The 14,734-nt window shown below is 41.6% G+C and overlaps 1 pseudogene; it reads left to right on the forward strand.

The window, feature by feature from the left end:
• The first annotated feature begins 10,745 nt into the window (after positions 1-10,745).
• Positions 10,746-13,794, forward strand: LOC127650063 (uncharacterized; annotated as a pseudogene).
• Positions 13,795-14,734: the final 940 nt, after the last annotated feature.

Below are 14,734 nucleotides of genomic sequence, written 5' to 3' on the forward strand. Positions count from 1 at the left end.
GTTAAATATACACATGACCATCTAAGGAACCGGGATGCCTGTTTTGTTTCTTTTTGTACTGGTTCCGCCAAGCCTCTGCTTGTTCTTTTTTCTTATGCCTTCTATTGGCTGGAGTTTGTTTTACAAAGTATTTTCTGTTATGTAATTTTGACTCAAAAAATTTGTATAGAAGCACTGGACTTGAGCAATCCGATGGCAAAGTTGTCAGGGGGGTCCTCGTAGGTGTGCATGGACTCTTTGAGTTTAGAGGGATGGACACCGGTCGGCGCTGTCATGCATGGGGTTAATGCGCACATTTTTATTTTTTCTGTTTGTTTTTGTTTGAGGTTTTATTGTTGCACTAATGTTGAAATTTGGTCTTTATAATTTTGTTTTTGACACAATAAATTTGTTCTACTATATAAAAATGTCATATGTTAATATGAGTGGATTATCTCTCTCCCCAACCCATTCACATTCCAGCAGCACGTGGAATGTGAATGGGTTGGGGCACCCCATAAAAAAAGGAGGAAGGTTATTTATTTTCTTAAACATAAGAAATATGATATAGTGTTTCTTCAAGAAATGCATCTTTTCCCACAAGAAGCTGAAAATTTTGGGAAGATATGTGGTGTTTTTTTCAGTGCTGGCTCAAGTCAGAGCAGGGGAGTCATTATATGGATAGTCCTGCCCCAAACTCATGCCATTGGTTGAGCATAGGGCTGGTTGATATGTCAATGCACCACAGTTCCACAGTGTTTACACTTTTCTGGGGAATTATTTTATGAATGGCTTACTTATCATTGTCTCTGCATAAGCTGGGATGAGAGAAAGTGTTTCATCAAAATAAATTACACAAATTACATTGAAAGTGAAATTAAAAAGTCACTATGTACCAATAATTTAAGTTATCTTGCAAACTCACACAAACTGACTCAAAAACAAACTCTTAATTTGTTATTAAAGGTTACAAGATTAATTTCGTTGTCTGCTCAAACATTTGTAAAGACACACTGCCACATAAAAGCCAAACTAAATTATGCCTGCCAGTTCTGATGTTGCTCTGGCTCTAGGTAAATGAAATGCAGCATCAGAACAGCCTTAAAGGGGTCATGATAAGAAGAATAAAATTTTACTTGATCTCTGACATATAAGAGATCATTATTCTACTGTAAACTTACTGTAAGTTTCAGAACTCAAAACTTCCTCCCCACTGTGAAAAAAGCATTTGTTACTTCCTCCACATTGTGATGTCACCCCTTACAAAAAATCTGGAGTTGCCGCAATCTTGCTGCTAAACTTTCCAGAAATTCACTACTTTATGAACAAACTCTTCAAAATTATATGATCTTTGTGGCAAAATCTTCATTGTCACCACAGGTATACTGCAGATTTACCATTACTTGTGATGAAGAGCGGGAAACTTCAAGCAAACGTTTGCACTGAATAGCAAGCTCATGTGGATGTTAAAATTATGAGTTGTGAATTTGCAGCAAGACTCTAGATTAAAAAACTGTAGATTATTATTATTATTTTTTTTAAAGTAAGTACACATTTGGTAGACATTTGCATCTGACTGCCTCCAGAAAAATACATCAATGCCTACTTTACCTTATCACTTCTGTAGCCCTGCCCAGAAGTGGTGAGCAATAAGATGGCAAGGAGAGAGCAGAGAGCCAATCATAGCAGTAGGAGTTTACTGGCAAGTCTTAACAGAGAGCAGCATCAAAACAGGGTCTGATTAGAAATTATTTGTTATATTTCTATACTCATAATTGTTATATTTAAAACATTAGTCACATAACATTATTTATGCAATTGTAATTGCTGTGTAAATGCATTTTTGTCCCATTTGAGCAGCATTAAATGGTCTGTTTAAATACACCTACATGTGCCACCTTTGCAGTGTAAAGATGGCTTTACAGGAATTGAAATTGTATCATAATTTACTTTGTGAAAATCTTGTGCTTTCAGGAGTGTTTTGTCTTATCCATGTGTTCACATAGTAGCCAGCATCTTATATTTATTGAGATACATGAGCTGCACATTGATATTGTAAATGGAAAAGACCTGTCAGCATTGCTGGTCACTAGCTTATGTTGTGTTTTGGGTGCTGGTCCCTCAGCAAGGGATGCTGGTGTGCTGGTGTCTCCACCAGGCTGTTAAACTAACTTAACCAGCTTTATCAGAAAGACCATGCCAATCATCAAGCTTCATCATATAGGTTGTGTTGATGTGAGTCATGAAGGTGCTGGTCCACCAACTAGAGCAGCACAAAACCAGCACTAGCCAGCATAAACCAGCCCAGACCAGCATTGGAATTGCATGCTGCATAAGTTGTTATTTTATCAGGGACACTTCAGATTTTGTCTAATTTGAAAATTTGATGATTAACTTATGCAGCATTAATTTTATTTCTCTGATATTTTCTGTTATTTCTCTCAGTTTTACACAGGGGCTGTTGTGTGTTCAAAATCAGAATTATTTAAAGGAAACCATTTCCGCTTCATTCAACAATTTCTTCAAGGCCGAACACCCATGTGTTATTATTGAGAAAAAGTAAGCAATCTGTAACAATCTCCAAATGACATGCTCACTTATTTCCAAGAGCCTTTTCTCACGTGGATTTAAAGGATGGAATCTGATTACTCACATTTCCATAATTGATAATACATTTAAAAAACCATAAAATATCCAGTAAATTAAAGAGCTTGTTTCCTCCACCACAGGAGCTCTCACTGGCTGTCTGTCAGCAGTCATGTGTGGCCTCCTCCCTTCCCAAACCAGTGTAAGATGGATATGAGGTGATTACCCCCAAAGTCCTGCTGGGGAGGCCCTGCTCTGTGTGCTGCTTATTAAACATAAGTACCATGTAACCTCCCTGCACTAAATCAAGGGATGTGTTATTGTTCCCTGGTGAGAATGCTGGGGTCAAAGGGTGCTGGAGATGGGTTGTGCTGTGTGGAGCTCATCCTGGGGAGATACCAGCTGACAGCTGTCACAGCCCTGACACACACACACACACACACACACACACACACACACACACACAATCCCCTAACCCTACACACACAATCCCCTAACCCTACCCCTAAACCTAACCCTCACAAAAAACTTTCTGCATTTTTTTACATTTTCAAAAAAACATTGTGTAGTATGATTTTAAGCTATTTGAATTATGCCCTCATAAACCACAGTTATAGTGTAATACCCTTGTAATTACCGGTTTGTAACCTAAATCATTTCCTCGTAAACCACCCAATCCCGCCCACACACACACACACAATTTAGGCAGCCTGCAAACACACTCCATGGCAAATTTGCCCAATCAATACTCACTGGAAGTAAGAGGATGAATAGAACAGCAATGTTCTAAAGTGACGTCACATTAGAGCAGGCCTCGCCCACGACTAGATAGAGCCTCCCTTGACTGATCTACGCACAGTCCACCATTTTTTCCTGCGCTGGAGCAGATACAGTGAGAACAATAATGTCTCCGCTTTGTAAACGTCATAAATGTTCTGTTGTTGGCTGTAAAAGTGAACATAAGAGTCTTCATGTACTCCCGCATCATTGTTTTTGAAGGAAATGTGCCCCAAAACATACAAAATATGTGTATGATTGTGCAAATCATTATACACCTGACTGCTTTGTGAATGAGTGTCAATATAAAGCAGGATTTAAAAATGTTTTGATTCTCAAGCATGGATCAGTACCAACTGTTCATGTTCCAGCTATAGATCCTGAAGATGTAAGTATCACAATTTATATTTTGTGAATATTTGCAAATCGCCTTTCCGAATGTGCTTGTTAACTGATTCCATGGCTAATACAGCTCAAGTTACCATTGTCTCTGATTGTATTCACTGAGACCAGATGTATACACACACACATATATATATATATATATATATATATATATATATATATATATATATATATATATATATATATATATTCATACATATATGGCTGAACTACGGTATTTACGCTTTCAGTCATATTTGTTCTCATTTGATTGTTGTTGCATGAGCTTTAAAGGCACAGCCCTCTTCCGGAAATGGGGGCACAGAGCAGCAGCTTTGGACATTTTCACTTGGGGGTGGACTCACTTTTGTTGCCAGCAGTTTAGATATTAATGGCTGTGTGTTGAGTTATTTTGGGTTGACAGCAATTTTGGGTTTTACAAGCTGTACACTCACATTGTAGCAAAGTGTAATTTCTTCAGTGTTGTCTCATGAAAATATATAATCAAATATTTACAAAGATGTGAGGGGTGTACTCACTGTTGTGAGATACTATATATATATATATATATATATATATATATATATATATATATATATATATATATATATATATATTCAATTAAGTAGTCAATTTAGTGTTAACTAATGTTAACATATACATCTTTTGATTTTAAAAATGTATTAGTATCTCCTAAAATTAACATTAAATATGATCAATAAATGCTGTAAAAGTATTGTTCATTATTTATTCATGTTAACTAATGTAGGCAACTAACAGGGTTGGGAGGGTTACTTTTTAATGTTTTCAATATAATTTTAAATTATAAAATGTATTTTACAGTATGTAAACTAGCACAGCTATATAGGAAATCAGTTGGGACATCAGTCAATTAACAGTTTAGCAGACATTACTCAATCATATCTGACTACAGAATGCCAAGACCAATCAGAATGAAGTATTTTGCAGAGCCATGTAATAATTAAAGATGATATATATGGTTATTCATAATTTTTTAAACAAAAGTTTTAATTCAGTAAAGGCAAAATTAACCTCATTTGCTAAGCTTTTTTCGTTATTCATGAGATTAACTTTCTGATCATACCAGTCATTTGTTCCATTGCATTCTCATTTTGATGAATGACCTTGCAGCATTGTTTTATTGACGATGGTTAAGCGATAGCGCAGGTGAATTGTTTTTTTAATGTGCAGTTATAGTCATTTGAAAGAAATTGCAGAGCACTACACCATTTATAACTATACAGTTCGCACTCATTTCATTAATATTGAGTTCTCTGTCTGCACTGTCTCAGTCCTCCAGGCCATTTCTTTTTATAATAATGGGCTTGGCTTGTACCGTCTGAAGGACACGCATTACTGTTTTAGAGCATTAAAACCCATTAGGCTGTTTGCAGGAAAGAGGAGAGCATGTTTTTAACTCTGTTGAGAGACTGTGTGGTAAGAGGTTATCATCTGCTAAGTAAATAAAAGACAGCACAGAGTCTCTCGTTCTTGTGATTCCTGGAAGCGGCTAAAATGTGGCGAGCAGGATCTGGTTTTAACGAGAGATTGACGCTCTTTATTAGACAGCAGCGCCATGCTATTATCATTTCCTAAATGAATTATTCAAAATGAAGGATGGCTTCAGAAATGCTCAGTGCCTCGTGTGTGTTTGCGAGTGTTTGCATATTCGTGTGAGAGATTGTTTCCGAGGTCCTGAGATTAGCTTTTTCTTGGCATCTAAGCGTGCACATCTGCAGTCAAGGCTCCACATCTGGTTCTCACATTTTCCCCTTGCTCTGCTGAGAGGGAGCAGAAGAGAACAAGACAGAGTAAAAGAGAGAGAAAAGGAAGGATGGTAGGAGACAACCACTGAAGCAACGAGAAAGCAATCATTCCACTTGAACAGATTATTCTTTTCTCTGTTCCTGCACCACCATGGGGGTTATTTCTCTCACACAATGGCTGTGTCCAAAACCTAAGGCAGCTACCATATAGTCCACCATGCTTTTCTACCATCGGGCCAGATGGCTACCTTTGCTGAACCGCACTTTTATGTACAGATCTGGGAACATGTTGACATGATTACGGTTTCGTTTTCCACTGTGGTGCTGCAAAATAAGGGTTTGAATGGACTGACTGTGAGCAAGTTACCAATCCTGAGTCTGCACCACCATTCCACCAATGGTTCTCTGTCCTACAGCACTGATAGCAAACAACACTGAGAAATCCGGGCCGGGAATGGTTTGTAATCAGTGCTGGGTAGTAACAGATTACATGTAATCTGGATTATGTAATCTGATTACAATATAATGTACTTGTAATTGGATTCAATTACATTTATTAATATTTGTAATCAGACTACAGATCATTTAGAGATCATTTAATTTTTAAGAAGACACAGGGCAAAAACATCACTTCTCAATGTTAACTCTGAGTAGCAAAAGTTAATATCCTGTCAACTGCGAAAGATTCAACGTCAAATCTAAAGAAGCATTTGGATGTATGTTTGCATGTTTTTTAACTTTACAGAGCAAATCTAACCAACAAGAACACATTTATTCAATTATTATTTGAATTATCACTCTGTGTGTAATACAACCATGTGTCCTTCAAATCATCAGAATCAACAAATACACCTTTTCAAATTAAAATGGATTAGTGCTGTAAAGTTACTTTTAGTTTCTTAAATTGCTTTTGTAGCCTGCTTCAAAAATCTATATGAATACACTTTTGTTGTAGTGATAACTTTGAGACGTTTTTATGAAGCTGATACACAAATATAACTCGTCTGATCTCTTACCACATTTGGATGGCATTTGTAATATGGCAAACTTGCATGACCACATTTGTATTAATATGCCCCTGGAACCTGTCAATAATTTAAAAAACTCCAATAAGAAATTCCTGTTAAACTCAAACATATTTGAGTCTGTCGTTGATGGAGGGCCTAGACCTCTACCAGCATCAGGGGGAAAACATAAAAATATGAAAACGTCCTTATATTCTTATATTTGCAATATTTCTTTCAGAATTTGTGCACATAAACACAATTCAAACAATTAAACCATGCATAATTAGGTTAAAAGTAAAAAGGTAAAAATAATCCAAAAGTAATCGGATCAAATTACCCCAAAAATGTAATATATGAGATTACATTACTGATTGCATTTTTTTCATGTAATTAGTAATCAGTACCTGATTATAATGCACAAGTAATCTACCCAGCACTTTTTGTAATTGCACCATACCGGACTATGTTCAAATGGAAACAAAATTCTGGTAAACACAGGCTGTTTTCAGGCAGCCTTCCAAGGCACCATGTCATATTTAATGATCTAGAACAAATTCAAGTGAGAATTTGAGATAACCAAGCAAATATTTAGTCACTACAATGCTTATTTCTTGGTAGAAACGAAGTAATGAGTTGAAAACTTTAATGAATCTACTCCTATGAACTGCTTCTTCTGATGCCATTACATTTTTCACCCACCACCAAACCACATGGCCAGAATTGAGGGGAATTATAGGCAGTGAAAGATACATCTATGCTGTTTTAAAAAAAATCGACCTGAAAAAGGACCCACTTTATATTAGGCATCTTTAACTACTATCTACTTAAATAATTGATACAATGTACTTATTATGTACATACGTGTTGTTGCATTGTATTTACTTTTAAAGTACCTGCATTTAATTACATCTGAAGTTATACTGCTAAACTTACCCCATATATATATATATATATATATATATAAAGTACACAGTACATACATACATATACTGTATATTTCTGCGATTTATTATTTTTAGTTTAAAGTGTAAAAAAGTATAATTTTTTGGTATTACTTCCTGAAACTTCACGCAATATCTTCTTGTCGATCACTCAGATGGACACACCAGTTCTCTGCGCAAAGGTTGCCATGCACTGCAGGTCCTCCAAACTGCCAAAGAGCTTTCTTTGCACCTTGGTCTCCTCCACCCATATCTGGCGTCTGAGGCCATCATGTAGTGGGCAGGACTGCAGAAGATGTTCTGTTGTCATGCTGCCTGTCTGACAGGGACACTGATCTGACTGGCCAATTCTGAACTTGGTGAATAGGTGGTGGTTCATTCGGTTGTGGCCTGTCCTCAGCCTGAATATGAGAACCTGCTTTGCCCTTGAGAGCAGGTGGTAGGGGTCATTTCGGTTGTATAGTGGGTGGTGCTCCAGCCACTTGTTGTGTTGCTTTGCATTGATGATGGTCTTGGCTTCTTTGTAGATGGTTGACCTGTCACTCTGTTCCTTTGTAGTGCCTTCCTTTGCCAGGTCTGTGGCTTCGTTGCCTAGTATGTTGCAGTGAGAGGGAACCCATTGCAGCACGACTTTATGTGCTCTGTGCACAGTGTGGTCAAGGCAGACAACAGGTCGTTCAGTTCTTTGTCTCTGGCTGTATCTAAGGCAATATGAGAAAGTTGTCCTTAGATGTTCCTGACAGGCTACTCAGTCTTACAGGCTCTAATTTGTGTGGGGGCAGGTTTAGGGCATCTGCTGCCTGCCAGGAACACACCCAATCACTGTTGTGCAATGGCCGAAACTTCACCAATGTATTTCCCCAGTTTCTGTGGCTAACATTGGCATATATATATTTTCAGGAGGTACTCGCTTGACTCAACTGCACATCCTTGCACAGAAACTGATTGTGTGGAGCAGTTCACGCTTATTCGTTGCGCGCGACACATGCCCCAGGCATTATAATCACAGGAGCGGATTTTCTGTACAGAGAATGAAGACTTAACCGGCAAGTGGGCAAGTGATAATGCACCTGAATGGATCGTTAGATGGATATGCTCTGCCTGTGTTTCATGTGGGTCAACTTGATGACATCACTGATCTGCAAGCATTGCGTGTAGTTGAGTTTTTTGCTGTCACTTACAACAGCTATGGTCAATAAACGTTTACAGAAGAGGAACTGTTTGCAGACATCGCTCGACGCGAGTGCTGAATACTAGTAATTATGCCGAAATCACTGGGGAAAGATAGCGCATGGCGCGCATAGAGCCACAGATGAGCCGAAACTACACAAACTCCCTTTCATTTTTAAGCTAATTGGGACAGGCATAAAACAATAACTTAAGTGATTGGGGTGTTCATTGCCAACGATATGTTTCCATACTCCGTTGACAAAGATGTGTGATTTCCAGGTATTATTTAAACACTCAAGCTGCTAGGGTTGCCACCCGTACTGTAAAATACGGATTGTCACATATTTAAAGATAAAATGATGCATACCGTCCGAATTGCCCTTTATTTTAGCTGGTCAGATGGCTTCATGGTGAAATTGTTCCAGATCGCCAATTTAACATTGATACAAGTTGGAAAATTTGCCTACAGTAGGGACCGTCTGAAAAGTCCACACATTGTGCTAAAATGTGCTAATAATATGGAAGGTGTGGTAAGGGACCGTCTGAAAAGTCCACAAATGGTGCTAAAACTGTGGAGCTTTTTCTATATACATGTTCAATAAGATCAAACAATGTATGAATACAATCATAAAGACAAGTACAGGTGAAGGAAAAAATATATATTATATATATTATATATAACATACAAAATAAATGAAAATTATAAACAAAATATGTATAAATATCCAAAATGTATATAAAGAAGACATATAAAGAAGACAAATAATCGAAAAAATTATTATAACTATATTTTTAACATAAATTATGTATATTTTTCTAATTTTAGCATATAAAAATGGATATACAATTTTTATTAACAACACATATTAACTCTGTAAATTGCAATAAAACTGTGGAGGATGTGGTTTGGGCCTCCTCTGGTACTAAACAGAGTATTCTTACTTTGGATTTGGCAGTAATAAATTTTCTGAAAATGCAAATACCGAACCGTACTAAAACCATGACCCTAATACTGTGATACAAACCAAATAATAATTGTATTATAAGTGATGTAATTAGCCTACTATGTTTCGTTCATACATTTGCTATAGCCACTTATCCAATGTAGGGTTGCCTCCTTAAGACCAGATGTCGTTCTCTTGTCTGAGTCCACCAAACAAGTGGTTCTGTTGGAGCTTACAGTCCCTTGGGAAGATCGCTTGGAGGAGGCCTTTGAGAGGAAGCTTACCAAGTACGAAGGACTAGTCAGCGAGTGTCGACAAGCCGGATGGAGAGCAAGGTGTCTTCCAATAGAGGTAGGATGCAGGGGCTTTATAGCCCGATCCCTGTCCAGAGCCTTTAGTCTGTTAGGCATTGATGGAGTGCGGAGGAGAAGAGCCATCCGCAATACCACTGAAGCGGCAGAGAAAGCCTCAAGATGGCTATGGCTCAAGAGAGGAGATCCATGGGGGCAGGGTAGCTAGATTTGCCAACTGGACACAAGCTGGGGTCTGATCAGCCACAGCTGGGTCGCCTGGATGAGGGTGTATGATGTTGAGAGACCCGAAACACCCAATGATTCCAGGAACATCACTGAAGATGTGTCCAGTAGCATCAGTAGATGTATTTGCACAGCTTTAACCTGATCTAATCAGTGACAACCAGGAAAGACTGGTTGACAACCACGAAAAGTGTGGTGACTACCGGAGAGTCGGTGACAGCTCGGAGAGACGGCAACCGGGGCAGAACGGGCTGGCAACCCAATCTGTGTCTTCTGTGAGGGGGGACTCCCACAACAAGCTACGATGAACCTAATGGAAAAATACCCCCAGGGGTGCCCGAGAGGGGGGGAGGATGAGCACCCCAACTGGACGGACACAACGGCATTAGAACAAGGCAACGGAGAAACGACTACGAGACAGCAGTGTACATGTGGCAAAATCTGTAAGAACAAGCGAGGCCTAAAGATCCACCAAGGGAGGATGAAGTGTCTGGTGGGGACAGAACCAACACAACGCACAGGTGTTCAACCTGGTGAGACGCAGGAGGAGCCAGGCCCGGAGTCACCCCACAGTGCCCGGAACCTCCAAGTGTTGCAAATGACTCCATCTAGCATCAAATCTGAGAGGAGGCGGATCAAGTGGCCAGCAGCTAACATGACCTCACTGTGGAACCAGTTTGACATTGATGTTGACCAGATTCTGGAGACCACCATCAGGGGAGACGTCAACAGGAAACTGCAAGCCATGACAACGATTATCATCAGCATTGCATATGAACGGTTCGGAGAAGAGGTGAATGAAGGAGGCTCCAAAGGATCTCACTCAAATAACCAACGTGAGGAGAGAATCCATAACATCAGACAGGAGATGAAGATCCTGAAGCGGCAGTACAGGCAGGCAGGAAAGGAGGAGTGAATTGGCTTGGCACAGCTGATGAGCATCCTACAAAAAAAGATCAGGATCCTCCGTCGGGCAGAGTGGCACCGAAGGCGCCACCGCGAAAGAGCCCGAAAGCGAGCTGCATTCATTGCCAACCCCTTTAAGTTCACTAAGGAGCTGCTAGGGCAGAACCGTAGCGGCCAGCTGATCTGCTCTCAGGAGGAGATTGATCATCACCTGAAGGAAACATACAGCGACCCAGCAAGAGAGCAAGAGTTGGGGGAGTGCAGCACTCTGATAGATCCTCCTGGGCCAAGTGTGCAGTTCAACATGTCAGAGTTGCAGCTAAAGGAGGTTCGAGAGGTTGTCAAGAAAGCACGAGCAAGCTCTGCTCCAGGACCAAGCGGTACTTCATACAAAGTGTACAAGAACTGTCCTAAACTCCTGCTGCGCCTGTGGAAAATCCTGCGTGTCATCTGGAGGAGGGGCAGGATTCTTGAACAGTGGAGAGTTGCCGAAGGGGTCTGGATTCCGAAGGAGGAGAACTCCAAGAAGATAGACCAGTTCCGCATCATCTCCCTGTTGTGTATTGAAGCTAAGATCTTCTTCAGTGCTGTCTCTAACCGGCTGAGCACCTTCCTCTCAAAGAACAGGTTTATTGATACATCAGTTCAGAAGGGTGGAATAGCAGGAATGTCTGGATGTTTGGAACACACAGGAGTGGTAACACAGCTCATCAGAGAGGCCAGAGAGAACAAGGGCAATCTGTCAGTGCTGTGGCTCGATATGGCAAATGCTTATGGCTCAATACCACACAAGTTGGTGCAGCTCACTCTGACAAAATATCACGTCCCCAGCAGAGTCAGAGACCTCATCGCTGACTATTACAACAATTTCAGGATGAGAACCTCTTCAGGAGCAGTGACATCAGGCTGGCACAAGGTCGAGATCGGAATCATCACGGGTTGTACCATCTCCGTTATTCTGTTCTCCCTGGCCATGAATATGCTCACAAAGTCTGCTGAACCAGAGTGCAGAGGGCCAAAGACGAAGTCAGCTCAACGTCAGCCACCGATCAGAGCATTTATGGATCGACCTCACGGTCACCACAGAATCAGTTCCAGGCTGCCGGTGGATTATAAAGGGTCTCGAAAAGCTAATGGAGTGGGCACGGATGCATTTTAAACCAGCCAAGTCAAGATCGATGGTGCTGAGAAGAGGAAAGGTGGATGAGAAATCCCGGTTTAGTGTCGCAGGTGTAATAATCCCGACCATCACTGAGAAGCCTGTCAAGAGCTTAGGCAAGGTGTTTGACAGCACCCTGAGGGACTTTGCATCAATCCAGTCAACCTGCATTGAGCTGGACATGTGGCTGAAGTCAGTGGACCGGTCTGGATTGCCAGGGAAGTTTAAAGCTTGGCTATACCAGCATGGCATTCTTCCCAGGATCCTGTGGCCACTACTCGTCTACGAAGTGCCAATCATGACTGTGGAAACCCTAGAGAGGAAGGTCAGCAGCCACCTCAGAAGATGGCTGGGGCTTCGAAAAAGTCTAAGTAGCATCGCACTTTACAGGCACCGCAACAAACCGCTCAAGTCCTTGGAGGAGGAGTTCAAGGTAACAAGAGCTAGGGAAGTGTTGATATACAGAGACTCAAGTGATCCAAAGGTGGCAACGGCTGGGGCTGAAGTGAGGACTGGTCGGAAGTGGAAGGCTGAGGAGGCTGTTCGACAAGCAGAGGCAAGATTACACCACAAAAGACTGGTGGGGGTGGTTACAAGAGGCAGGGCTGGACTGGGTTCCTTTTCAACTCCCCACACTGACACCACCAAAGGGAAGGAAAGGCGCTGCCTTGTCCAGGAGGAGGTGAGAGCAGTGGTCGAGGAGGAGAGAACCTGCAGGACAGTAGGAATGAGGCAACAGGGCTCTGGACACGATGGGAGAACGCGATCGAGAGGAAGGTGACATGGGCGGAGCTGTGGAAGGCAGAGCCACATCGGATCAAGTTTCTTATCCAGGCAGTATACGATGTGCTTCCCAGCCCATCAAACCTTCACATATGGGGCAAAGTGGAGTCTCCAGCATGCCCACTGTGCTCCAAGCGTGGAACCCTAGAGCACATTCTGAGTTGCTGCTCAAAGGCACTGGGAGAGGGAAGGTACAGGTGGAGGCATGACCAGGTACTGAAGTCCATTGCTGAAGCCATTGCTACAGGAGTCGAGTGGGCAAAGCGCTCCCGCCCCTCCAAATAAGCCATCACCTTCGTCAGAGCTGGAGAGCAGCCAAAACCAGCCGCAAATACATCTGCAGGCATCCTGGCCACTGCGAGGGACTGGCAGCTGTTGGTGGACTTGGAGCGGCAACTCAAGTTCCCCAACCACGTTGTGACCACCTACTTAAGACCAGATGTCATTCTCTTGTCTGAGTCCACCAAACAAGTGGTTCTGTTGGAGCTTACAGGGAAGATCGCTTGGAGGAGCCCTTTGAGAGGAAGCTTACCAAGTACGAAGGACTAGTCAGCGAGTGTCGACAAGCCGGATGGAGAGCAAGGTGTCTTCCAATAGAGGTAGGATGCAGGGGCTTTATAGCCCGATCCCTGTCCAGAGCCTTTAGTCTGTTAGGCATTGATGGAGTGCGGAGGAGAAGAGCCATCTGCAATACCACTGAAGCGGCAGAGAAAGCCTCAAGATGGCTATGGCTCAAGAGAGGAGATCCATGGGGGCAGGGTAGCTAGATTTGCCAACTGGACACAAGCTGGGGTCTGATCAGCCACAGCTGGGTCGCCTGGATGAGGGTGTATGATGTTGAGAGACCCGAAACACCCAATGATTCCAGGAACATCACTGAAGATGTGTCCAGTAGCATTAGTAGATGTATTTGCACAGAGGGTTCTGGCACTTACCCAAGTTTTCTCTGGCCGATGGCAATGTAAATGTAATTTCCCTCAACTGGAAAACAGCAAATGCTTCTGTGTAGTAAAAGAATGTGCAAGTACACAGTGATACAGTCTCAAGAATCATTTGAGACATAATTCTTGGCTTTTCTTTCTTTATGTCCACCCTTCTCTCACCTTGAATCAAAATCAGTCCATTCTATCATTACTTTGGCAGATCCCCCACTGCTCTGATACATCAGTTAAGAAGTCAAGCATCTTCATGTGGGTTGGCTGTTTAGCCAGGGAAAGCATCCAGCTCCTCTTCCACCCTTTACCCTCACAGCAAATGTTTTGAACCCCTCTTCACATGGCCTGGCCCAGTCTGGATTCCACACTTCCTTCCAAGCTGTGCTGACACTGGCAACCCTGTAATTGGTGGAATAATTTCCCCTGGTATACATAAACACTCCCTGAAAGGCCGATTCTGTGGAGCTCTCTTGGAGGCTGAGCTGCGTCACAAATACACACTGTGGGAGAGTGAACAAGGCTGGCAGTCACATACTCATACTCAGACTGATGCAATAACGACTACATCAGTCAGCACACAGGGTGAAATAGTCATTAAGCAACATTAAAGAAAAAGAAAGATGAGCCTGTTGTTAAGGGGAGAAATGTAGAATGTAATTTCAATTGTTTTATGAATCTGGGTGATTTTTGTTTTGATTGATCAACTGGGGACACAATAGGCATTCAAGAGAGTTGTGTTTTATGCCAAACACAGTCAACTCATTATGCCAGTATAACTAAAGCAGTCTGTGTGAAATGTCTTCAAGAGCACAGTTTTCTTTCCTATGTTGACATTTTTTC

This window comes from Xyrauchen texanus, chromosome 10 (genome assembly GCF_025860055.1).
Source record: "Xyrauchen texanus isolate HMW12.3.18 chromosome 10, RBS_HiC_50CHRs, whole genome shotgun sequence".
NCBI lineage: Eukaryota > Metazoa > Chordata > Actinopteri > Cypriniformes > Catostomidae > Xyrauchen > Xyrauchen texanus.